This window comes from Nicotiana tomentosiformis, chromosome 2, assembly GCF_000390325.3.
Source record: "Nicotiana tomentosiformis chromosome 2, ASM39032v3, whole genome shotgun sequence".
Classification (NCBI taxonomy): Eukaryota; Viridiplantae; Streptophyta; class Magnoliopsida; order Solanales; family Solanaceae; genus Nicotiana; species Nicotiana tomentosiformis.
In genome coordinates, this window is record NC_090813.1 from 136,980,260 (window position 1) to 137,007,488 (window position 27,229).

Genomic DNA, 27,229 nt, shown 5'->3' on the forward strand with positions numbered 1-27,229 from the left:
AGAGGGGTTTGTCATTAAAGGAAAGGAATACATGGTGTGTAAACTTAAGAAATCAATATACGAACTTAAACAAGCTTCCCGATAGTGGTATCTTAAATTTAACGAAACTATTGTCACCTTTGAATTCAAGGAAAACACTGTTGATCGGTGTATATATATCTGAAGGTCAGTGGGAGTAAGTTTATTATGTTAGTCTTGTATGTTGATAATATCTTACTTGCTACCAATGATCTTGGTATGATGTATAACACCAAGAAATTTCTTTCTAACAACTTTGAAATGAAAGATTTGGGAGAGGCATCCTATGTGATCGGGATAGAAATATTCCGAAATAGATCATTAGGATTATTGTGGTTATCTTAGAAAGCCTATATTAATAAAGTGTTAGAGAGATTTAGAATAGAAAAATACTCATCAAGTCCTGTTCCAATTCAGAAAGGAGATAAATTTAGTCTCAACCAATGTCCAAAGAATGAATTGAAACGTATGCAAATGAAAGATATTCCTTATGCATCTATAGTTGGAATGCTGGGCAGATATCAAAGTAAAGTAATCCAGGGATGGACCACTGGAAGGCTGCAAAGAAAGTGTTACGATACTTGCAAGGAACGAAAGATTATATGCTCGTTTATAGAAGATCTGATCATCTTGACATGATTGGATATTCAGATTCAAATTATGCTGGTTGTATGGATACAAGAAAATCTATATTTAGTTATTTGTTCCTGTTACCTGGAGGAGCAATATCATGGTAGAGTGCCAAGCAGTCTGTTATAGCTGCATCCACCATGGAACCTGAATTTGTGGCATGCTTTGAGGCTACAGTTCAGGCTAATTGGTCGCAGAACTTTATTTCAGGACTTGGAGTAGTCAACAGTATTGCCAGGCCGCTGAACATTTGTTATGATAATTCTGCAGCAGTCTTCTTCTCTAAGAACGACAAGTATTCAAAGGGTGCTAAGCATATGGAAGTGAAATACTTTGCCATCAAAGAAAAAGTCTTCAAACACAAAGTGTCAATTAAACATATTGGCACCAAACTTTGATTGTTGATCCTTTGACGAAAGGATTACCGCCCAAACTATTTATTGAACATGTTGAAAGAATGGGTATTATTGACATCAATGTATGAATTTATCTAAAGACTTTATGATGTTTATGCAATTGACACTTTGAGCTCATTTATGTATATGTTTCTGATGTTATATGTTTTCTCTTGTATACATGATGTCGAGAACAACGATGCATGTTTTATCTTAGATAAATATATTCTAAGATATTATTGGTGGACCCGTTATGTATTCCTAAGTGTTGTTATTTGAGTAATAAACTAATATTGTAGTACATGGAAGGGACTACATCCAATAAATGATATACTACCGCCATGACTCGTATTAGTTGATTTACTTGGTAACAACGAATGATATTTCCGGTGAAGGAAGGATTTAGCATGAATTGCACACATGACAGTTGGAATGTTTATTAAACCATTAAGAGAATGAACGTGTGCCAAGTGGGAGAATGTAAATTGTGGCCCACGTGACTTTTAATTTGGTTTAATAAAATTAATTAAAAATAAAGGTTGAATCCTATTGGATGTGGGAGTTACTAACCGGTTTAAAACTTCCCCTCTTTTACACGTTGATGGAACGTGTAAATAAAGTTACAAAACTCTCAACTATATAGGGTCCTCTCTCTGCCTAACAAGAACACGCTTTTTCCATCAAGAGTTGTTCTGAAGGTTAAAGGAAAGGGAGAGAAACTACTTCTCTGAAAGTGGAGATTAAGCACTTCCCTCAAACAATTCCATCAAGAAAACTTATGGATTCGGGTAAGTTTCTTCAGTACAGTATTTATATTCTAAATATATAGTGAAAATCATTAAGTTCATGATCCTGAAAACGCTGCTAGGATTTATGTAGATTGTTAATAAATCACAATCTAGGAGTGAAAATCCTAACAAATAGGCCCACCCATAAGATCAAAGTGCTTCATACAGAAAGATTTCTATTTCTTTGAGTTCAAATTGAAGACCTCTATAGTGGATTCACTCTTGTAAAATATAACTTATAACTAAGCAGAAATGTGTGTATTAACATCTAGTTTTTGTGATTACGATGTTGTGGTGTCGTGATAATCACGTTAGTCTTACACACAAGATCCCTCAATTTGATCTTGGGTAGTATAAGTATTTAGAAACTATTACGAGCATGAAATTTAAGGCCAAACACAAAAACTGTTAAGATCTTGAATTGAAGTGTGGTCGATTGATGTAATTCAACTCAACCAAAAACGATGGTTAGACTGATATGACGTACAATCTCGAGTGTGAATGTTTTGAAAGATCTTTCACGTTGTTAAATTTTGGGGCAAATTAAATTCTCGTGTCTGGTTAATGAGCTTGGACTTATAAAGATTAAGTGATTTTATAGTAATTGTGGCTGTGAAAGGGTATAACAAGATGCCAATTTGAGACTAAGTAGGTGGGTTATCTCCTGTGCAGTAATCTATATAGGTGTGTTCCTTATGATGTGAATAGAGTGTTTCTTTTCTGTCATCGGGGCGTATGTGTTGAGACTTGAATTTGAACCTAGTTGAGAAAGTTGACTTGAGTGTTAAGAGAATGAATACGAGATTAGCGGATGATTAAGGTATTTTATGGTTGGTGTGTCTTGAGCTTGAGAAGAATTTTCGTTGAACTGACTGCGATATTAAGGCAGTAATAAAGTATGGGTATTGTGAGTTATCAAGTATTTTAATCTATGGTTTTCAGCCAAGTGGGGGAGCCTGTTATTGACAATTCAATTCATGTTTATGTGTCAAATCTTTTGTTTTGGTATGAAATATACTTGGGAATTAGTGATGATTTGCAGAGGTGGAGTTCGAGAATGAGCCATGAAGCAAAAAGAATTTGCTCCAATTTGTACCACAATGTCAAACTCAAAAAAGAAAAAAAAAGAAAAAAAAACCACAGCTACCGTATAATGCTTCAAGTTTTCTAATTGTCAAAAATTATGGCCACAAAGTCACTTGACTGTGTCACGACCCGGAATCTCAACCTCGGAGTCACGATGACGCCTAACATTTATTTTCTAGGCAAGCCGATGTGAAAAGAAAATTTGCTGATTTTTAACAATTTATGACAAGATATGAACAATAAAAACGATATAAATCTGAAGACTAGTATAATAATACTGAACAACGAGTCTAAACATAACCTAGAAACTGGTGTCACGAGTACATGAACATCTAGAGTTCTGCAAACATGGTCTGAATAAAATACACTATTTTGAAACTCAGAAAACAGTAAAGATTGGAGGGAAGGGGAGTTCAGGGCTGCAAACGCTGTGCAGCTGCAGCTCAAGTCTCCGTCAACAACTGGGTCCGAGCAAAAGCTACTGAACGCCGCTAGGACCAACTCCGGTATCTGCACAAGAAGTGCAGAGTGTAGTATGATTATAACCGACCCCATGTACTCTGTAAGTGCCGAGCCTAACCTCGACGAAGTAGTGACGAGGTTAAATCAGCTACTTACAAAAAACCCTATTATACACTGTAATAATAATAATAACAGGAAAGGAAAAGCAGGAAATGGAAGTAAAGTAATTAATTTGTGGAAATAAACTTGAATCTCGCTATCAGAAAGTCCATATTAACAAGTATCGTAATAACATATAAAAATACTGAAACTAACACAACAACAAGTACAACACACACAATCCGTTACGGCGCGCAACCTGATCTCACCGTAAAATCCTTTATTAATATCAAGTATAACGTAAATATTCCGTTGCGGCGAGCAACCCGATCCCACCATATCAGTATTTATCAATATTATAATCCTCCCTTATTCCACTATTTCAATTTATTATCTTTCAATTCCCGTTACAGCGTGCAATCTGATCCACAAACAACTTCCATAAACATGAACAATCTAATAACTCAATTTGCAAGAATTTCTACAATCAGGAGTATGAGTGCAAAGCAATAAAGGCACCATGTATTAATCAAAGGAATGACACAAATATTACAAAAACAACAAGATGAGTAAAGCATGTACAATCAAGGTGTGCGAGTAAAGCAATTAAAGGCAAGTAGCAGATAAGCATGAAGTCGTGGAAGGGAAGATCAGTTTAAAACAAGAATAACTAAATGACAAATAAAAATTACGGTATAGAAGTCAAATAAAGCATGTAAAAATTAAGGCATGAAATGAAATAATTCCTTGGAAGGGCGACGTAAGGCTAGGCAACCGATGTCAGTACGGTTGTTGTCCGCCAATTGAGGTCCCCTCCGTACGCTAGACTAGATTGTCAGTGCCGTACGGAAAAACCAATGTCATGAGCAATTGAAAGAGAGCAGAAAAGAGAATTGAGAATGAAAGAAAGCTTGATTGCATTGAATGAAAGCTATTACAGAAAACAAGACGGTGTCGGGGGGGAGAGACACCAGTACAGAGAATTGTTTGCTTGCTTGAAAGTTTTGATTGCTTGGTCCCCCTTAATAATGCTTAAAAAAAATAAACCAAAATTACATGACTAGACCTATGAAAGCTGAAAAATCACACTTAAAGAAAATGCAGCAAAACTACTCTATATTTACAATGAAAAGGACTTAGACTTCTATAAAGCAGCAACAAGTCCGTTGGCAGCAACTTTGTCTTTAGCATCAGGGTCTGCGCGCGCGGCATTGTCTGCGCGCGCGGCGCTGTTGGCTTTTGCCTGTGGCTGGGCACTGGCGATGGCTATCGGTGGGGCGACAGAGGCACATGCGCGCTTGTCACTTGGAGCTGCCGAGACCACGGGGCCGACCGTGGTGACGGGCGTTGGGAGGCTGGCCAGGACGCCACGGGGCGCGTCCAAGGGGTCATGGGGCATGGTTGGAAAGCCGCCCATGACATTCTCCCCCACCTTGCATATACGCCATTTTTTCAAATAATCCACACAATACATAGTTCACAAGTTTCTAATTCCTTCAACTCAAGGTTAGATCCAATATTTACATTGCTCCACAATCAAATCAAAACTCAATCGGGGCCTTTCCTCTAAAATTCGCCTCCAAACCGATCTAATCTAACCAAATTTATTTCAAACAATTCAAAATAAACTTTAAAAACTACCCACGAGTGAAAAAGATTTCATCTTTAATGATTTTGAAAAAGAGTCAATAAACGTCAACCCCGGGCTCGCTTGGTCAAAATCCAAGATTCGGACTAAAACCTGATTATCCATTCACCCCCGAGCCCGATTATGTGATTTGTTGCGAAATTCGGCCTTCATTTGAGGTCTAAATCTCAATTTTATAAATATTTCCAATTGTACCCAAATCCCTATTTTCTACAATGAAAAAGCATAGTTTAAAGGTTAGAAATCAATTGGTGTTGATGGAAATGGAAGAAAACGGTTAAAATCTACTAACCTATAAAGTTAAGATGAAATTTCTCTTCAAAATCTCCTCTATGCCGAGCTCAAAATTAGAAATGGTAAAGAATGGGAAAAATCCCGACTTTGGGATATTTAAGTCACTGGGTATCAGGCCTTCTTCGTGTTCGCGAAGGGCCCGACGCGTTCGCGATGCACATCAACCAAAATGGTCTACGCGTTCGCGATAGTACTGTCATGGACTGCTTTCCAGCCATATCATATGAACCCTTAGACGTGCCCCGTGGCATCCTGGCAAGCCTCCTAACGCCCAGTGCCACGGTCGGCCCCGTGGTTTCGGCAATGCCAAGTCACAAGCGCACATGTACCTTTGTCGCCCCATCGATAGCTCTCGCCAGTGCCCATCAACTGGCATATGCCAACAGTGTCGCACGCACAGACAATGTTGCATGCACAGCCCATGATGATGCCAAGAGTGTCTCGCGCACTGATAGTGTCGCGCACACAGATGCTAATGCCTCGCTAGCGCCCAACTGCAGGCAGATTCCAACAGCGTCGGGCGCACAAACAATGCCGCGCGCAAAAACCCTGATGCCAAGTGCCAGCGCCTAGCCGCATGCAGATGCAAATAGTGTCGCATGCACCGACAACACCACGTGCGCAGACCCTGATGCTAAAGACAAAGTTGCTGCCAACTGACTTGTTTCTACCTTGTAGAAGACTAAGTCCTTTTCATTGTAAATAAAGAGTAGTTTTACTTCATTTACTTTTAGTGTGCTTCTACAGCTTAAATAGGTCAAGTCATGTAACTTTGGTTTATTATTTTAAAGCATTATTAGGGGGGATCAAGCATTCAAACATTCAAGCAAGCAAACATTTCTTTGTACTGGTATCTCTCTGCCTCGACACCGCGTAGCCTTTTGTAATAGCTTTCATTCATTAATGCAATCAACTTTCATTCTCAATTGCTCATTTCAATTCTCTCCATTGCTTATGATATTGGTTTTCCGATACGGTACTGACAATCTTGTCTAGCGTACGGAGGGGACCTCAGTTGGCGGACAACAACTGCACTGACATCGGTTGCTTAGCCTTATGTTGCCCGTTCAAGAAATCTCAGGAAGGCGCAACGTAGCAGTTGGTATCAGAGCCTAGGCTCGACATCGGACGAGGGATCACATTGCCATTACCACCATTTTTGACCATAGTGAATTATGGGGATCGCATCACGACCCTAGAAGAGACGGTTGACGTATTATGGCCCATCGTAGATACGGTGCCTGATCTAAGGACCAACCTAGTGCAAAGGTTGGACAACCAGGACCGCAGAATGCGGCAGGCCAAAGTTGACATAGCAAACATGAGTCGCGACTTTGAGAGAGACCAGCAAACGCTAGCCATAGAGGCAGCCGAAATTCATGGAAAATTTGAGGACCTCCAATAGGAGCGCGCCGAGGATTTATCTTATAGAGAACTAGAGGCAGACATGGTGAATGCCATGCAACAAACCATAGACAACTTGATAGGCCACCTCAATGTTGTCAATGCTGTCCTATAAAGCCTGCTTAGAGGAGGAAAAAATCAAATTAGGAGTGCTGTGAATGTCGCCCCCGTGCCACAAAAGCTTAAAATTCCGGAGCCAAAGCCATAAAACGGAGCTCGGGATGCTAAAGAAGTGGAGAACTTCATCTTCGATATCGAACAGTACTTCGATGCCGTAGGGGAGTTGGAAGAAGCCAAAGAGGTAGCAACTGCTGCCATGTATCTTCAGGGTGATGCTAAACTCTGGTGGCGGGTAAAATACGAAGCCATGAGGGCCAGGGAAGATACTCTCAAGACATGGGCAGAATTGAAGGCAGCCATATGCCTGGAGTTCTTCCCCAAAAATATGGAATACAATGCACGGAGAAAACTATAGGAACTCTGCCAGACCAGGTCAGTGCGGGATTACGTGCGGGAATTCTCCGCACTCATGCTAAATATACTGGTTAAGGGGGACAAAGAGAAACGCTTCACATTCATAGAAGGTTTGGAACCTCATGCTCGTATGGAGCTACAAAGACAAAGAGTAGATACTTTGCCCAAGGCGATCTAAGCTACAGAATGCCTTGGCGATTATCATATGGAAACTCAGAAGGATAGGCCTCAGCTGCCTGTCCGAGGGGGATACAACTGGAGCCAACCTAGCAATGGTGGTCCTAGCAGAAATGGAGGAGATCGAAGTGCAACAAAATCTAAGACTCCTTCCTCAAGTAGCAACAGTGCTGCATCCATCAACAAAAATCAGGGGAGAAAGCCCCCTTCAGAATGTCGTCATTGCGGCGGGCAACATTGGAACAATGAATGCCCACATACACAGAGCAACGCTCATCAGACTGTTTAAGATGAGTCAGATGACGACTCAAATGAGGAAGAACAAGTAGGTGCATTCAATGTAATTGCTGGCTCCATCACTGATACCTTTGCGGGAACTAGTGCTGGTAGCCCTACGAAGGATGCATGCCCAATCGCCAAGAAAGGGAAAATGAAGGCGGATGAGAGGCCTCCTCCCACACAAGAGAGGAACTTAATGTTCGTCGAAATGAAAGTAAATGGCAGACCCATTCGGGCAATGATAGACACGGGTGCTACTCATAACTACTTAACCTTGACTCAGGTAGAGTGCCTCGATTTAGTTGTGCAAAAGAGTAGGGGTCGTGTCAAGGCTATCAACTCTCCACACCAGCCAATGAGTGGAATAGCCAAAGAAGTGCCAATGAAGCTTGGCCCATACGAAGGAAGATTCAACCTACGCGATGCCATCATAGATGACTTCAAACTGATAGTGGGATTGGAACTCTTGAGGCAAACCAACACCATACCGGTACCTTATGCCGACATGCTCCTGATGATGGGAGAAAATGAGGCCAAACCCCACGTCATACCATGCATACCCATAAAGATGGCCGCTGAAAACATCTCGGCCATGCAGTCAAAGAAGGGAGTCAAAAGACATGAACCTTTCGTTCTGGCTACCCTCAACAATAAGAATCAGAAATAATATCATCACCCTCAAATGACTGATGATGCCCCTCAGTATGGGAAGACTTGTCAAGCATTCCAGAAGGACAAGTCGGACCGCTCAGCACAAGCGGGACTCTTAGAGCCACTACTTGTCCCAAAAAGACCTTGGGAAAGCGTTTCCCTGAATTTCATCACAGGATTACCTAAGGTTGGAGATCTTGCAACTATCCTGGTTGTGGTAGACCGGGTTTCTACATATGCCACCTTCATAGCAGCCTCACAGAACATATCAATAAAGATACACTTCGACTCTTCTTCTCTCATATTGTCAAATATTGGGGCCTGCCCAAACACATCGTTAGTGACCGCGACTCACGCTTCATTAGAAACTTTTGGACCCTTCTCTCTAGGTGCCTCGGATCCAAATTGAGTCATAACTCAAGCCTTTATCAACAATCGGATCGCCAAACAGAACGGTTCAATGACATGCTGGAGGAATATCTCTTGCCAATTTGCAACTGGATCACCGAAGAATTGGGTGAAGCTTCTGGATGCTGCTCAACTATGTTTCAATTCACAAAAGAGCTCTAGTACAAACAAAAGCTCTTTTGAAATTATCACCGTAAAATAACAGCTACTCCCATAAACTGTGAATGCACCAAACATGCCAAAATTGCCTCGAGCTGCCAGCTTTTCGAAGGAATGGGAGCGAAATTTGGAGTTAATGCAGAGCTATCTTGTTAAAGACCAAGAGAGGGCAAAGAGGTATGCCGACCAAAACCTTCGCTTTGTCCAACATCAAGCAGGAGATAAAGTGATGCTAAGAATCCCGAAGTTGTACTTGTTCGCAGAGAGGACCCATGACCTTTGCCTATTGGAAAAATATATCGGACCCTTGTCCATTGAAAGACACATTGGGAAAGCCACAGACCAAGTGAATACTCCAGCCTGGTGAAAGATTCATCCAGTCTTCCATGTCAGCCACCTGAAATTATTTCGGAAAGACATGGAGCATCATTCACAAAGCCACCTCACAAGACTGAGGGGAACATACCTCCAAGCCAACAAGAGCCTGATCAATCATCACCTTGTAGGTAAGGCTCCGAGGACATCGCCAACTCAGGTGGGGGAGAATGTCATGGGCTACTTTCCAACCATGCCCCATGACCCCTTGGACGTGCCCCGTGGCGTCCTGGCAAGCCTCCAACACCCAGTGCCACGGTCGGCCCGGTGGTTTTGGCAGCGCCAAGTGACAAGCGCGCATATGCCTCTGTCGCCTCACCGATAACCCTCGATAGCGCCCATAAATTGGCAGATGCCAATAGTGTCGTGCGCACAGACCATGGTGATGCAAAGAGTGCCGCGCGCACAGACAGTGCCGCACGTATAGATAGTGCCGCGCGCACATATCCTTATGACTCGCCAACGCCCAACTGCAGGCAGATTCCAACAGCGTTGCGCACACAAACCCTGATGCCAAGTGCCAGCGCCTAGCCGCAGGTAGATGCAAATAGTGCCGCGCGCACCGACAACACCACACGCGCAGACCCTGATGCTAAAGAAAAAGTTGCTGCCAACTGACTTATTTCTACCTTATAGAAGACTAAGTCCTTTTCATTGTAAATATAGAGTAGTTTTACTTTATTTACTTTCAGTGTGCTTCTACAACTTAGATAGGTCAAGTCATGTAACTTTGGTTTATTGTTTTAAGCATTATTAGGGGGGATAAAACATTCAAACATTCAAGCAAGCAAACATTTCTCTGTATTGTTATCTCTCCCCCTCGACACCATGTAGCTTTTTATAATAGCTTTCATTTATTAATGCATTTAGCTCTCATTCTCAATTGCTCATTTGAATTCTCTCCATTTCTCATGACATTGAGTTTCCTGTACGATACTGACAATCTTGTGTAGCGTACGAAGGGGACCTCAGTTGGCGGACAATAACCGCACTAACATCGGTTGCTTAGGCTTACGTCGCCCTTCCAAGAAATATCAGGAAGGCATCGCGTAACAGTACTCACATGTTCACGAAGGATTCTCCCCCCCATGGCCTTCGTGTTTGCGAGCTAGGGCTCGCATTCGCATAGAGTAACAGTCACGTCCCTTCCCAGGTCCCCTTAACCTTACATGTTCGCGAAGTGTAACCCCTCCAGTGCTTTGTGTTCGCGACCTAGCCATCACATTCGTGATGAAGAAATCCGCCCCCAACCCAACTTCTCCTTCGCAATCGCGAAGCACAAAATGACAGACACCAGTTATCAGCAAATCAACAGCTATCTAAGTCCAAAATTCGATCCATAGCCTATCTGAAACTCACCCGAGCCCCACGGGCTCCAAACCAAATATGCACACAAGTGTAATAACATCATACGAACTCACTCGCGCAATTAAAATACCAAAATAATACCTAGAGCAACGAATCAGACATCAAAATATATGAAATGTTTAATGAAACTTAAGAACTTTCAAATTTACAACCGAGCGTCCGAATCATGTCAAATCAACTCCGTTTTGAACCAAATTTTGCATACAAGTCTTAAATAGTAAAATGGACCTATACCAAGTTTCGGAACCAAAATTCGAACCCGGTAGAAACAAAGTCAACCTATGGTCAAACTTTGGAATTCTGTAAATCTTCAAATTGCTAGTTTTCAACAAATCACGTTAAATCAAGTTAGGGACTTCCGAATTCGATTCCGGTCATACGCCCAAGTCCCAAATCAAGATACGGATCCACCAGGAGCATCAAGATACTGATCTGAGTCCGTTTACATAAAATATTGATCGTCGTCAAGTTCAGTCATTTTAAGGCAAAAATTCACATTTTCTTCAAATTTTCATATAAAAGTTTTTCGGAAAAAGATACGGACTGCGCACGCAAGTCAAAGAATGCTAAACGGAGCTAATTAAGGTCTTGAAACACAAAAATAAAGGCTAAAACTCAAAATGATCTATCGGGTCATCACATTCTTCACCTCTAAAACGAACATTCGTCCTCGAACAGATATAGAAAGGTACCTGGACTGGTGAAAAGGTGTGGGTATCTTCTCCGCATGTCGGACTCAAAATCCCATGTGGCTGCCTCGACCGGCTGACCTCTCAGTTATACTCTAGCTGAAGGATAACTCTTAGATCTCAACTTCCGGATTTGCCGGGCTAGAATGGCCACTGGCTCCTCATAAGTCAAATCCTTGTCCAATTGGACTGAGATAAAATCTAACACATGGGACGGATCACCGTGATACTTTCGGAGCATGGAGACATGGAACAGCGGGTAGACTGCTGAAAAATTAGGTGGCAATGCAAGCTTGTAGGCCACCTCACCCACTCACTCAAGAATCTCAAAGGGCCCGATATACCTAAGGCTCAACTTGCCATTCTTTCCGAATATCAGCACACCCTTCATGGGTGAGACCCAAAGCAATACCATCTCTCCAACCATGAATGAAACATCACGAACTCTCCGATCGACTTAACTCTTCTTCCTAGACTGAGCTGTGTAAAGTCGATCCTGAATCATCTTGACCTTTTCCAAGGAATCTTGAACCAAATCGATACCCAACAATCGAGCCTCTCCCAACTCAAACCAACCAACTTGTGAATGGCATCGTATCCCGTATAATGCCTCATAGGGAGCCATCTGAATACTCGATTGGTAGCTGTTGTTATAGGCAAACTCCACAAGCGGCAAGAACAGATCCCAAGAACCCGTGAAATCTATAATGCAAGAGCGAATCATATCCTCCAATATCTGAATGTTGCGCTCGGACTGTCCATCCATCTGGGGGTAAAATGATGTACTCAACTCAACCCGTGTGCCTAACTCACATTGTATGACCCTCCAAAAGTGCGATGTGAACTACGTACCCCGATTAGAAAAGATGGACATTGGCACACCATGAAGATGGAAGATCTCGCAGATATAGATCTCAGCTATCCGCCTAAAGAATAAGTAACTAATGCTAGAATGAAATGTGCCGACTTGGTCAACATGTCCATAATGACCCATTTCGCGTCGAATTTATTCGATGTCCGTGGGATCCCAACAACAAAATCCATCGTAATATGCTCCCACTTCCACTCGGGAATCTCAAGCTTCTGAAGCAAACCACCAAGTCTCGGGTGCTCGCACTTTACTTGCTGACAATTCAAACATCGAGCCACATTTGCAACTATAGCCTTCTTTATTCTTCTCCATCAATAATGTTGCCTTAAGTCTTGATACATCTTGGCGGCACCCGGATGAATGAAATATCGTGAACTGTGGGCCTCCTCAAGAATCAACTCACGAAGCCCATCCACATTAGGCACACAAATCCGACCCTGCATCCGCAACACCCCATCGTCTCCAATAGTAACCTGCTTGGCACCACCATGCCGCACCGTGTCCTTAAGGACAAGAAAATGGGGGTCGTCATACTGACGCTCTTTGATGCGCTCATACAAAAAAGACCGAGAGACCGTTCAAGCTAGAACATGATTGGGCTCCGAAATATCTAACCTCACAAACTGATTGGCCAAAGCCTGAACACCTAATACTAGCGGTCTCTCACCAACCGGAATATGAGCAAGGCTACCCATACTCACAACCTTTCTACTAAGGCATCGGCCACCACATTGGCTTTCCCGGGATGATACAAAATGGTAATATCATAGTCTTTCAATAACTCCAACCACCTCCTCTGCCTCGAGTTGAGATCCTTTTGCTTGAACAAATATTGTAGGCTCCGATGATCCGTGAATACCTCACACGACACATCGTAGAGGTAATGCCTCCAAATCTTCAGTGTATGAACAATGGCTGCCAACTCTAAGTCATGAACAAGGTAATTCTTCTCATGAACCTTCAACTGTCGTGTCGCGTATGCAATTACCCTACAATCCTGCATCAACACTGCACCGAGACCAATACGCGATGCATCATAATACACCATGTAGATCCTGAACCTGTGGGCAATATCAACACCGGAGTTGTAGTCAAAGCAGTCTTGAGCTTCTGAAAGCTCAACTCACACTCATCCGACTAGCTGAATGGAGCACCCTTCTGGGTCAATCTAGTTAATGGGGCTGGTATGGATGAAAACCCCTCCAAACCCAGGAAACTCCGAATCTCTATAGATGAAGTAGGTCTAGGCCAGTTCTGAACCGCCTCAATCTTATTAGGATCCAATTTTATGCCCTCGTCTGATACAACATGCCCTAAAAAGATGACCGAGTCTAACCAAAACTCACACTTTGAAAACTTGGCATATAAACCGACTATCTCTCAAAGCTGTCTTAGGGACATCCGATGCCATAATGTTCAACTGATGGTAGCCAGACCTCAAATCAATCTTCGAAAACACTTTGGCACCCTGAAGCTGATCAAATAAGTCATCAAATCTCGGCAACCGATACTTGTTTTTGATAGTTACTTTGTTCAACTACCAATAGTTTATACACATCCTCATCGAACCATGTTTCTTCTTCACGAACAACACGGGCGTATTCCAAGGGGAGACACTAGGTCTAATGAATCCCTTATCAAGTAAATCTTGCAACTGCTCCTTCAGTTCCTTCAACTCAGGTGGGGCCATACTGTATGGTGGAATAGAAATGGGCTGAGTGCCCAGAGCCAAATCAATACAGAAGTCAATATATGTGCCGGGTGGCATCTCCGGCAAATCTGCAGGAAATACCTCTAGAAACTCACGCACAACAGGTATCGAATCCATGGATGGAACCTCCACACTAGAACCGTGAATATAGGCCAAATAAGTTAGACATCCCTTCTCGATCATACGCCGGGCCTTCACATAAAAAATAACCCTACTGGTAGAATGGCTAGGAGTCCCTCTCCACTCTAATCGAGGCAACCCCGGCATGGCTAAGGTCATCTTGGCGTGACAATCCAATATAGTATGATAAGGTGACAACCAATCCATACCCAAAATAACATTAAAGTCGACCATATCAAGAAGTAGGAGATCTAAAGTAGTCTCAAAACTCCCAATAGTAATCACATATGAGCGATAAACACGATCTACACCAATAGAATCTCCCACCAGCTTGGACACATACATAGGAGCACTCAAACAATCACGAGGCATAACTAGATATGAAGTAAAATAGAATGATACGTAGGTATAAGTAGAGACCGGATCAAATAGAACTAAAGCATCTATATGGAAAACTGGAACAATACCTGTGATAACAGCGTCAGTTGACTCGGCCTCAGGTCTAGCTGAGAATACATAAAAATGAGGCTAGGCCCTACCACCCCAACCTACGCCTCTTGGATGACCTCTAGCTGGCTGGCCTCCACCTCTAATAGCCTGACCTCCACCTCTAGCTGGCTGAGCGGGCAATGAAGCAACTGGTGCCAGAACCATGGCACGAGAACTCTGCTGTGGCATACTGCTCATTAATCTACGATAATACATCCTGATGTGACCTGTACCCCCACATTCAAAACACCCATCCACCTGCTGTAGCTGCTAAAGTTGCAACTGAACTGAACAGTCCGGATAACCACGGTGGTAGCTTTAGATCAGAGGAGCACTAATAGGAACTGAAGGTGCATTGTAGGCTAGCTACCCAGGATGAGATACATAAGGACCGCGACTACCTGAAACACTGTGGGATGACTGAAGCGCTGACTAAAATAGCCTAGGAGGATGGCCTTTATAAAAAGTACAATTGCCTATAGATGAGGCACCACTGAAACCACTGGAATGATGAGACTTCTTATCAGACACCGCCCCCCTCTCCTGACCATTAAACCATCTCGATCCATCTAGCAATATCTACAGAGAAATATCATCTCTAGTCTCCTTGGCCATCTGTAGCCTGATACTTAAAGTGAGCCCATCAATGAATCTCCTTACTCTCTCCCTCTCAGTAGGAAGCAAGACAATGACATGGCGAGCTAGGTCTACAAATCGAGTCTCATACTGGGTGACGGTAATGCCACATTGCTGAATGCGCTCAAATGGCCTGCGATACTCCTCTCTCAAAGTGAAAGGAATGAACTTCTCTAGAAATAGCTGTGAAAACTGATCCCAGGTAAGTGAAGGCGAATCAGCTGGTCTAGTCAAACATAATCTCTCCACCACCTCTTGGCGGAACCGGTCATCTAGAACACTGGAAAGCTGACCCCATTGGTCTCAACAATACCTATGTTGCGCAACACCTCGTGGTAATGGTCCAAGTAATCCTGTGGGTCCTCATAATGTGCATTGCTGAAAAAAACAGAAAAGAGCTTAGTAAACTTATCCATCCTCATCAAGGCCTTAGAAGACATATCAGGCATATCCCCGGCCTGTGCCGCAACAACCGGCTGAACTGCCCCAACTGGCTGGGCTACTGGAGTCTGATATAGGGGAGCCATCTACTCCAGAGTGTGAGTAGCGGGAGTCTTTGCTCCTCCCCCAGCCTAAGATATGGCTGGTGCCACCGGAAATGCATCGGTCTAGGCCACACTCTTCATAAGGCCTACCAAGCGGACTAGTTTGTCCTGAAGCACTGGAGTGGCTATGAATCCCTCGGGGACCTTAGCTGGTCCGACGGGATGAGACCTCCTCCTCATGATCAATCTGAGGCTCCACTACCGATGATGCTACTCGAGCTCTAGGCTGAGCTCTGCCTCTGGCTCGAGATCTGCCTCTGGCTTGACCTCGGCCTCTGCCCTTGATAGTAGCTGTAATAGGGGGCTCCGGCTTCTTCCCGGCTGTAGATGTTGTGCATGTTCTTACCATCTGCGAGAGGGCAAGAGTGGAATGATTTAAACATCAATGATAGAAACAAATCGCACGATAAGGAAAGAAGGAAGTGAAATTTTTCCTAAAACTCCATAGCCTTTGGAAGATAAGTATAGACGACTCCATACCAATCCCCCAGACTCTACTAAGCTTGCTCATGACTCGTGAGACCCAGGCAACCTAGTGCTCTAATACCAACTTGTCACGACTCAGAATCCCAACCTTGGGGGCATGATGGCGCCTAACATCTACTTGCTAGGCAAGCCGGCGTGAATAAAAAATTTACGGATTTGTAAATATTTATGACAAGATATGAACAATAAAAACGATATAAATCTGAAGAATAGTATAATAATGCTGAACAACGAGTCTAAAGATAACTCAGAAACTGGTGTCACGAGTACACGAACATCTAGAGTACTACAAACATGGTATGAATAAAATACACTATTTTGAAACTCAGAAAACAGTAAAGATTGGAGGGAAGGAGAGTTCAGGGCTGCGAACGCTGTGCAGTTGTACCTCAAGTCTCCATCAACAATTGGGTCCGAGCAAAAGCTACTGAACACCGCTAGGACCAACTCTGGTATCTGCACAAGAAGTATAGAGTGTAGTATGAGTACAACCGACCCCATGTACTCTGTAAGTGTAGAGCCTAACCTCGACAAAGTAGTGATGAGGCTAACGTGGCCACTTACAAAAACACTTGTACGCAGTAATAATAATAACATGAAAGGAAAAGCAAGAAATGGAAGTATAGCAATTAATTTATGGAAATGAACTCGAATCTCGCTATGAGAAAGTCCAGATTAACAAGTATCGTAATCTCATATAAAAATACTAAAACTAACACAAAAGAAACAACAAGTACAACACACACAATCCGTTGCGGCGCGCTACCCGATCCCACCGTAACATCCTTTATCTATATCAAGTATAACGTAATTAATCTATTGCGGCGCGCAACCCGATCCCACCATATCATCACTAATCAATATCATAATCCCCCCTTATTCCACCATATCATCATTTATCAATATCAAGTATTACGTACACAAACTGTTACGGTGCGCAACCCGATCCCACCATATCAGTATTTATCAATATCATAATCTTTCCTTATTCCACTATTTTAATTTATTATCTTTCAATTCCTATTACAGCGAGTTACTCGATCCACAAAAACCTTCCATAAACATAAACAAATTAATTACTCAATTTACAAGAATTTTTACAATCAGGAGTATGAGTGCAAAATAATAAAGACACCACGTAATAATCAAAGGAATGCAACAAATATTACAAAAACAACAAGACGAGTAAAGCATGTAACAATCAAGGTGTGCGAGTAAAGTAATTAATGGCAAGTAGCAGATAATCATGGAGTCATGGAAGGGAAGATCAACTTAATACAAGAATAATTAAATGACTAATAAAAAATACGGCATAGAAGTCAAATAAAGCATGTAACAATTAAGGCATGGAATGAGATAATTCATGAAATACGAGAAAACATGGAAACAAATATTTTGACAGCGTATATACACTCGTCACCTTGCATATACGCCTTTTTCTCAAATAATCCAAACAACACATAGTTCACAAGTTCCTAATTCCCTCAAGTCAAGGTTAGATCTAACACTTACCTCGCTTCGCAATCCAATCAAAGCTCAACCGAGGCCTTTCCTCTAAAATTTGCCCCCAAACCGATCTAATCTAACCAAATATAGTTCAAACAATTCAAAATAAGCTTTAGAAACTACCCACGAGTGAAAAAAATTTAATCTTTAATGATTTTAGAAAAAGTCAACAAAAGTTACCCCCGAGCTTACTAGGTCAAAACCCGAGATTCTGACGAAAACCTAATTACCCACTCGCCCCCGAGCCCGGTTATGTGATTTGTTGCGAAATCCGACCTCAATTCGAGGTCTAAATCTCATTTTTATAAAAATTCTCAATTCTACCTAAATCCCTAATTTCTACCCATAAAAGCATAGATTAAAGGTTAGAAATCAATGGGTGTTGATGGAAATGGAAGCTAGGATGAAATTTCTCTTTACGATCACCTCTAGGCCGAGCTCAAACTTGGAAATGGTGAAAAATGGGAAAAATCCCAACTTTGGGATATTTAGGTCACTGGGTGTCAGGCCTTCTTCGCGTTCGTGAAGGGCCCGACGTGTTCACGATGCACAGTAGACAAAATGGCCTACACGTTCGCGATGTTCCTCATGCATTCATGAAGGCTTCTCCCCTAGCCTTTGCGTTTGCGATCTAGGGCTCACGTTCTCGTAGAGTAACAGTCATGTCCCTTCCTAGGTCCCCTTAACCCTACGTGTTCGCGAAGGGTAACCCCTCTAGTGCTTCGCGATCAACCTAGCCATCACATTCGCGATGAAGAAATCCGACCCCATCCCAACTTCCCCTTCGCAATCATGAGAATAGCTTCACGATCGCGAAGCACAAAATGACAGACATCAGATATCAGCAAACCAGCAGCTATCCAAGTCCAAAAATTGATCTGTAGCATATCCGAAAATCACACGAGCCCCTTGGGTTCCAAACCAAATATGCACATAAGTATAATAACATCATACAAACTTGCTCACGTGATCAAAACACCAAAATAACACCTAGAACAATGAATCGGACATCAAAATGTATGAAATTTTCAATGAAACTCAAGAACTTTGAAATTTACAGCCGAGTGTCCGAATCATGTCAAATAAATTCTGTTTTGAACCAAATTTTGCAAACAAGTCATAAATAGTAAAATGGACCTATACCAAGTTCCGAAACCAAAAACCAAACCCGGTAGCAACAAAGTCAACCTACGGTTAAACTTAGGAATTCGTTAAACCTTCAAATTGCTCGTTCTCAACAAATCACGTTAAGTCAAGTTAGGGACTTTCAAATTCAATTCTGGGCATACGCCCGAGTCCCAAATTACTATATGGACCCACAGGGACCGTCAAAATATTGATCCGGATCCGTTTACATAAAATGTTGACCGTAGTCAACTCAAATAAATTTTAAGGCAAAAATTTACATTTTCTTCAAATTTTTACATAAAGGTTTTCTGGAAAAAGACACGAACTATGCATGCAAATTGAGGAATTCTAAGTGGAGCTAATCAAGGTCTCGAAACATAGAAATAAAGGCAAAAATGCAAAATGACCTATCAAGTAATTACAAACTGCATCTGGAACTATGTAACCATTAGAAAGTTTATTATAAACTTGGTACAATTTTGAAGTTTAAACCGGTAATATTCAAATTTTCCTTCATACATATTGGCCAATAGAATTTCTGCTCTTTTTTAGCAAATGATCATCTTTTTGTTTCTTTTACAATCTATAACGACTCGACCGGTCGTTTTGAGCTCTAGCGTATTGTTCTGCGGTTTGGGGTCTTGAGTATCTTCACTACATGTTTTATGACTTGTACGCGTAGTCGGAATTGAATTTCGGGAAGTCGGAGTTGATTCGGAAAAGAAAATTCTCAATTCGAAAATTTTAAATTGGAAGAGTTGACCAAGATAATTGAAGACTTTGTGTTCACCGTTCAGTTCTATACCATATTATTTGCTTATATCTTTTCTCACTGTTTACTTATCATGTTTTATACTTGTCTACCTTATTATATTTGATTTATTTGACCACTAGTAAGTCTCAATAGCAACCCTTCGTCACTAATTCTTCGGGGTTAGGCTAGATACTTACTAGGTACGCGTTGATTTACGTACTCATGCTGTACTTTTGCACTAAATGTGCAGGATCTGACATATTTATTTGGGCGCATAGGCGTAGCTGCTGAGGAACTTTATATTGAACTGCATTCCATGCTACGATTCACATCACATAGAGTTTCCATCATAATTATTTACTTTATCTTGTCTAGCTTGTATTCTAGACAGATGTTGTATTGTTATTGTACTTCTTAGTAGATGCTCATGCACTTTTGACATTGAGTTTTGGGGTGTTCTAGAATTTATTTATGGTTTCGCTTGACCATTGACACACTTTTACTTTATATTTTAATTAAATTGTACATATCTATGATTTTTAATGCATTGATCTCTCTATCTAATAAGATTCATGATTTTAAAAATAATAAAATAAATAATTAAGTTGGTAGTTCACCGTTGGCTTGCTTAACGACGGCGTTGGGCGCCATAATGACCTATAGTGGGTTTTGGGTCGTGACATATTGGTATCAGAGAACTAGATTCACTTAGGTTTCACGAGTCATGTGCAAGTCTAGTAGAGTCTTGCGGATCAGTACAGAGACATCTGTACTTATCTTCAAGAGGCTACATGGTTATTAGGAGAACTTCCCTTCCTTGATTCCTCATCGCGCGATTTGATTTCGTTGAAGCTTATGCCTTCGGTTCTTTCCTACTCATTCGTACGTGAAGTTGGGCCTTTGTTATCAGTATAGCACCGACGAGTTGTGAAGATGCTACAGATGAGGTACATGATTCTTTTCCCTGCGAATGGGGGAGGACCATTATCGTCGCCTTATGGAGGAGTGATATGTCATTTCAGCCCAATGTTGGTATTGTCTACGGTCGAGATTTGATATTTCCAAAATTAATGGAATTCTTGTTAACATTGGTGTTGCCGTCCTTGATTGAACGCATTGAGGCTCATCAACATGTTGGTCTTTATTTGTTTGGCTCTGGACACGGTGTTGTGAGATGGAACCTAAGAGGAAGTTATCAGATATGGCTATGTGTTGTGACTTTAGGATCGGATCAGCGTTTCCAGTGTTGATAGTTCAAGGGAGTTGATCCCTGAGGTGGTCTCTGTGCTTAGGAATTTTGAATGTGATGAGAAGGGCTTAATTGGAATGTAGGAAAATATAAGTATTCGATTAATGGTTTTGATGCAATACGGCTTTGAGTTTCAAACATATTATTGGACTTTCGGGTGATGTTAATGAATGAAAGGATTCTTACGGCTGGTGGATCAGTGTGGAGCCAGGGAGATTAATTGATTTCATGATGGATGTAACTATAGTAATGATGTTGGAAGAGGTCGATATGAGGTTACACATGTGGGCTATCTCCTGTGAGTTGGTTAGCGGTTGCGTGGTTTTGAGGAGGTTCCTACAAAGAGTTCTACTTTCTGCCTAACATGGGATGGATGTATCGCGATGTGACCTTGGGTCGCTTGAAGAAAACTGTATCACACTTAGGAGGTTGAGCATGCGATGGTGGCTGATAATTCGGGATGTGTTATTACTGGTGCAACAAGTGCTTGTGAGAAGTTGGCCGAGTAACAGTGTGGGATCATGGTAATTGGGAAGAAGAGGTCGTTGTGGGGTCTGGATCTAAGTGATTGTAGCGTAAAGCTAAGTGGGGGAGCCCACTGTTTACGATTAAGTCACGTGGTTGTGTGCCTATGCAATTTTTGATCATCGGTACACTGGTGGATCAGTGGTGACTAAGGGAAGAGAACATCAGGGGTAATTCGAGCAAGGGATTTTATGGGTGTGTGCTATACTTTTGCTTTATCGGTTTATGTGAAGGTTGGGGATGACTCATAATTATTATTTCTTTGAGAGTGTGATGTACAAGGGAAATGATCCTTTTGGTTGCTTCTTGGGAGAGTTCATATGCTAACGACACACTAGTTGTCTGGTTATATATAATCGGGATTGGATTAGAGTGGGCGACTTTCAATAATAGTACTAGTGGATTCGAGATTTAGGTGTGGTGCTGAAGGATTTTTGGGCTCGTTATGTGGCTGAGGATTTGGGTTTTGTGGCAGAGTGTGAAAGGTACTTGGAGAATTTCTATGTTATCATCGAGTTTGCGGTGCGGTGTTAGGAAGATGGAAAGGAAACAACTTCGGATTCGCAATAGGTCTTTCGGAATAGGTGTGTCAGTTGGAGATACTATTGAGTGCATGAGGAGGGTATGAGATGGCTTATGTGTATTGAGACGATGTAGTCTCGTGATTTAGGTCACTCAGGATGAGTGTGTTTTGAGGTTCGTTAAGTGTATGAATAGAGCTATTATTTTGAAGGCAACTCAAGAGTAAATTGGAAGAAGTTGAGTGTCACAACCCCAAATGCCCTCTGTAGGATGTCGTGACGGCACCTAGTCTCTAAGATTAGGTAAGCCTAACAACATGCGAAAACATTAAATAAAAGCTTAGAATTTCAAAACTCCAACAATTTTCATAAATAAAATCTGTAAACTCAATAGATACACCTCTCAAAACCTGGTAAAATATAAGTCACAAGCTCTAAATACAGTGCTGAACAATCCTATACATTACTATCTACAAAAGTGAAATGAAATAAGGAAGAACATGATAGAAGGGGACTGAGGCCTGCGAACGTGGACAGGTATACCTTAAAGTCTCCAAAAGCAAGTTTAGCGCGCTAGTACCGGGACTGATAAAATGTACATGGATCTGCACAAAACATATGCAGAAGTATAGTATGAGTACACCACAACGGTACCCAGTAAGTGCCAAGCCTAACCTCAATAGAGTAGTGACGAGGTCAGGTCAAGGACCTACTGGAGATAAAAAGAAACAAGACAAAAGATATAACGTTATAATGCTAATGACAAAGGAAATGAAACAAATAAGGAATTTACGGAAAGTTAGCAATACAGAATCAAGACAGTTAATACAACATGGAAAGAAATAAGGATTTACACGTTAAGAAAACAAACAACCAAGGCAAATACAGCAAATAAAGATAAAATCAACAAGGGCCACTACCGAGGTACCGCCTCGTAGTCCCAAATCATAAAAGTAACTCACAGTCTTTCCTTATATCACCGCGGGAGCCTTTATATTTAGTTTTAAAAATTATTTTCCCGAAATAGCACCGAGCGTTTTAGCCCACCTTATCACACTGCATGGCTTTTAGTAGATCCCCTACTAGCCACACGTATCAAGCCCACCTTATCTCACCGCATGCGTTTCAACACCCAAACCTTATACCACCACATGCATATCAATAGTAACAACGACACAACAAAAACCTCATGCAAATAGTAACAACAGCACGACAGAAACCTCGTGCAAACAACCAAACAATTCTCTCAACAATAACACGAATGCCAAAATATAACAATTCAATAAAATAATATTTTACAACTTACACTTTGCCTAAATAGAAACCATGGTCTTTGAAATTCAATACCAAACTCGACAGCAAGATATTTCAAGGATAGTAAATTTCAAGTAAAGAATCCCATAGTTAAATAACAAATACGTGTAACGACTCACCCGTTCGTTTGGAGTATTACAACCCTGCTTCGCCATTTTCTGCTCAAATTATACTTTATATTTGTTGTGTGACTTGTCGGGGTAATTGGTTCGGGTCCGGTGAGGTTTTGGAATGAATTAGAACACTTAGTTCCAAGGTTGAGGTTTTGGAATGAATTGGAACACTTAGTTCCAAGGTTTAAAGCTTAAGTTAAAATAGTGACCGGATGTGGACTTATGTGTAAACGATCTCGGATTCGAATTCTAATAATTCCAATAGCTCCGTATGGTGATTTTGGACTTAGGAGCATGTCCGAAAAATTATTTAGAGGTCCGTAGTGGAATTAGGCTTGAAATGCCGAAAGATAAATTTTTTTGGAAAGTTTGACCGGGGGGCTGACTTTTTGATATCGGGGTCGGAATCTGATTCTGGAAATTTGAATAGGTCCGTAATGTGAAATTTGACTTGTGTGCAAACTTTGAGGTCAATCGGACTTGATTTAATGTATTTTGGCACAAGATATAGAATTTGAAGTTTCAAAGTTTAACTATTTCAAATTTAGGTGTGATTCATCATTTCAATGTTATTATGTGGGTTTTGAGGCCTTGGGTAGGTCCGTGTTATGTTATGAGACTTATTGGTATGTTCGGACGGGATCCCGAGGGGCTCGGTTGAATTTCGGATGGTTAACGGATCAAATTTGGACTTAAGGAAATGATGGATTTGCTGCCTACTGGTGTGATCGCACCTGCGAAGTTTTGATCGCAGGTGTAAGCAGCATGTGTGCAAAATCAGTCATAGAAGCGAGGGAGTGGTGGCTGGGAAGGCATCGCAGAAGCGAAAGCAAGGGCGCAGAAGCGCTTGCGCATGAGCAGCCTAACGCGCGCAGAAGCGTGACCGCTGGTGCGGTCCTTGGCATTGCATTAGCGATTATGGCTGGCCAAGCTGTTCTCGCAGAAGCGAAGGTCGCAGATGCAACACCTTGACCGCAGATGCGGAAATCGCTGCGACAGAACCTTAAATTCGAGGGTTCGACATTTTCACCCATTTTTCAGATTTTGGAGCTCGGGTTGGGAGGTTTTGGAGTAAGTGTTCTTGGGGTAAGTGTTCTTAACTCCCTTATGATTATATTCTATGAATTAATCTTTATTTTTGGTGTAAGATTATCAAATCTTAAAGAGAAATAGAAGGAAATTTCTATAATGCCACAAAGCGAATTTTTCTAGTTTGAATACCGATTCAGAGTCGGAATAGAGTGAAATTAGTTCGGTTGAACTTGTAATTGGATGGGTTGTCGTATTTTGTGAGTTTCATCGGATTTCGAGACTTGGCCCCACAGATGAATTTTGGGGCGTAATTTCGAATTTTGTGGAAAATATTAGCATTTTAATATTGAATTAAATCCTATAAATTGTGTGGACTGAATCAAATTAATTGTGGTAGATTCGAGCCATTCGGGAGTTGATACGCGCATAATAGGATTTCTGGAGCATTGTTTAGCTTGCTTGACATTGGATTAGGCTTGTTCGAGGTAAGTAACTCTTCTAATCTTGGAGTTGAGGGTTTGAACCCTGAATATATGTATTTCGTGAATTGTTGGGAGGTGACGCACATGATAGGTGACGGGCGTGTGGGCGTGCACTATAAAAATTATGACATAATTGTTTTTGTGAAATTTTGTAGTTAAATGATCTTGGCATTTTCTATGTGGTTTTATGATTTAAAGAAATTGAGCTGAAAAGTATATTAAAAATCATGTTAAGGCTATGTGCCAGTATTATTGGGACCCACAGAGGTCATATTGTTGTGAATTATTGGTTTTAAATTAAAAATTCATACTTAGTCATATTCATTTCATTGCATATCATATCTCAGTCTCTGTTGTTATTTATTGATACATCATATCATCATTTTTGGGCTATTTTCATGACATTGTGAACCCATGAGAGAGAGACTGGAGAGATTGATGACTTAGGGAGGCCGAGGGCCTGATTGTGAGGATATTTTTGGGATCGGGTTGCACGCCACAATAGGCCATGTTGGCTTTATATATATTATACTATTGCAGGTGAGTTGACCGTGCAACACGTGAGTTGGCCATGCGGATCCTTATATTATGCTATTACACGTGAGTTGGCCGTGCAGCACGTGAGTTGGCCGTGCAACACGTCAGTTGGCCGTGCAACACGTGAGTTGGCTGTGCGGATCCAGATATTTATATTATGGCACGTGAGTTTTCTGTGCAACACGTGAGTTGTCCGTGCAGATTATAGCGCTTGGGCTGAAGGAGCCCCTCCGGAGTCTGTACACACCCCCAGTGAGGGCAGGTACCTATTGAGTGCGAGTGCCGAGTGCTGAGTGACTGGGAGGCATGAGTGATATTGAGGTATGACCGAGTGGCATGAGTGACTGTGAGGTATGCCCGAGAGGCATGAGTGACTGTGAGGTTTGCCCGCGAGGCTGTATATGAGTGATGTTCTGCCCGAGGGGCTATTTATGATTTTATCATTGAGTTGCATCGCATTGGCATGTACACATGACATACAAGCATAGAGATGCATTTTCCTCATGCTGTACAACATCACATCATTCATGATTTCTCACACATTTTGACAGATGGGCATAGTGATGCATTTGTTTTACACGGGTTATCCGGAAGGAAAATGAAACATCTTATTTATTATTGAAAAGATTTTGGGAGAAATTTATTATTTTCAAACTATTCATATTTTTGGCAACTTCGGCAAACGATTTGGGTTTTCACTAATGTATTTAAAAGGAAGAACTATTATTTTTGAAATCATGATTTGGCTGAGCATTTTATCTCTGAGTTACTTCTGGTATTATTTGCTTTATGTTGTTATGGACTGTTGTGGACTATTAGTTATGGACCCGACCTTGGTGGAAGCTCGTCACTACTTTCAACCTACGGCTAGGTTTGTTACTTACTCAGTACATGGGGTCGGTTGTACTGATACTACACTTCTGCACATTGCGTACAGATGTTGGCTGCTGTTGTTGCTATGCTCGATGGTTGCGTGATTTGAGGATGTACTTATGTTCCTGTTGTAGCTACCTCTTGTTCAGGGTAGCCTTAGATTTATAAAAGCTCTGTTTATGTATTATTCAAACAGACTATGTATTTATTTCATTTCCGCTTTGTATACTCTATTCCTAGAAGCTCATGATTTGTACTACCAGTTCTTGGGGATTGTATAAGATTAAGACCTTTATTCACTTAAATTGCTTTAATAATTATTATTGAAATTGGATAATTGAAAGTTTGCTTACCTAGTGGGTTGGGTTAGGTGCCATCACGACTAGTTGGATTTTGGGTCGCGACAAGGTGGTATCAGAGCTCTAGGTTCATAGGTTCTATAAGTCATGAGCAAGTGTCTAGTAGAGTCTTGCGGATCGGTATGATGATGTCCATACTTATCTTCGAGAGACTATAGGGAATTTAGGATATATATTTTAAATCTTTCTTTCCTTATCATGCGAGATTGATTCAGCTTGAGACATAACTCTTTGAATTCCTTCCACGTATTCGTATGCGCACATGAGCGCTCAGTATCAGCTGTGCATCGCCGGCTTGTGATTCCATGAACAAAGTTCGAGATGAGTATTCTATGTTTTGGTGATGGGCCAGTCTGGAGGACTTGAGGCCAGGTTTAGACCGTAGCTTAAGCTCGGTAGCTTCAGTTGTAACTTGTACATTTGGACTCATAAGTCCGGTAATATCCCTACAAGTGGAAATTGGTGGCTCGATGAGCAGTGAAATAGCTTTGTGATGAGTATGATGTAACTGTGGTATGTGTTAAGATAATGTGAATGTGGCGAGAAGTGTTTCCTTGAAGTGTAAAGGAAGGAC

At 41.6% G+C, this 27,229-nt stretch overlaps 1 long non-coding RNA gene across 1 annotated transcript; it reads left to right on the top strand.

Moving 5' to 3' along the window:
• Positions 1 to 1,677: 1,677 nt before the first annotated feature.
• On the top strand, positions 1,678 to 26,629 carry LOC138906693 (uncharacterized). The gene is made up of 3 exons (XR_011414254.1): positions 1,678 to 1,831; positions 24,802 to 24,889; positions 26,361 to 26,629. It is a non-coding gene; the product is annotated as an uncharacterized lncRNA (long non-coding RNA).
• The last annotated feature ends 600 nt before the right edge of the window (positions 26,630 to 27,229 follow it).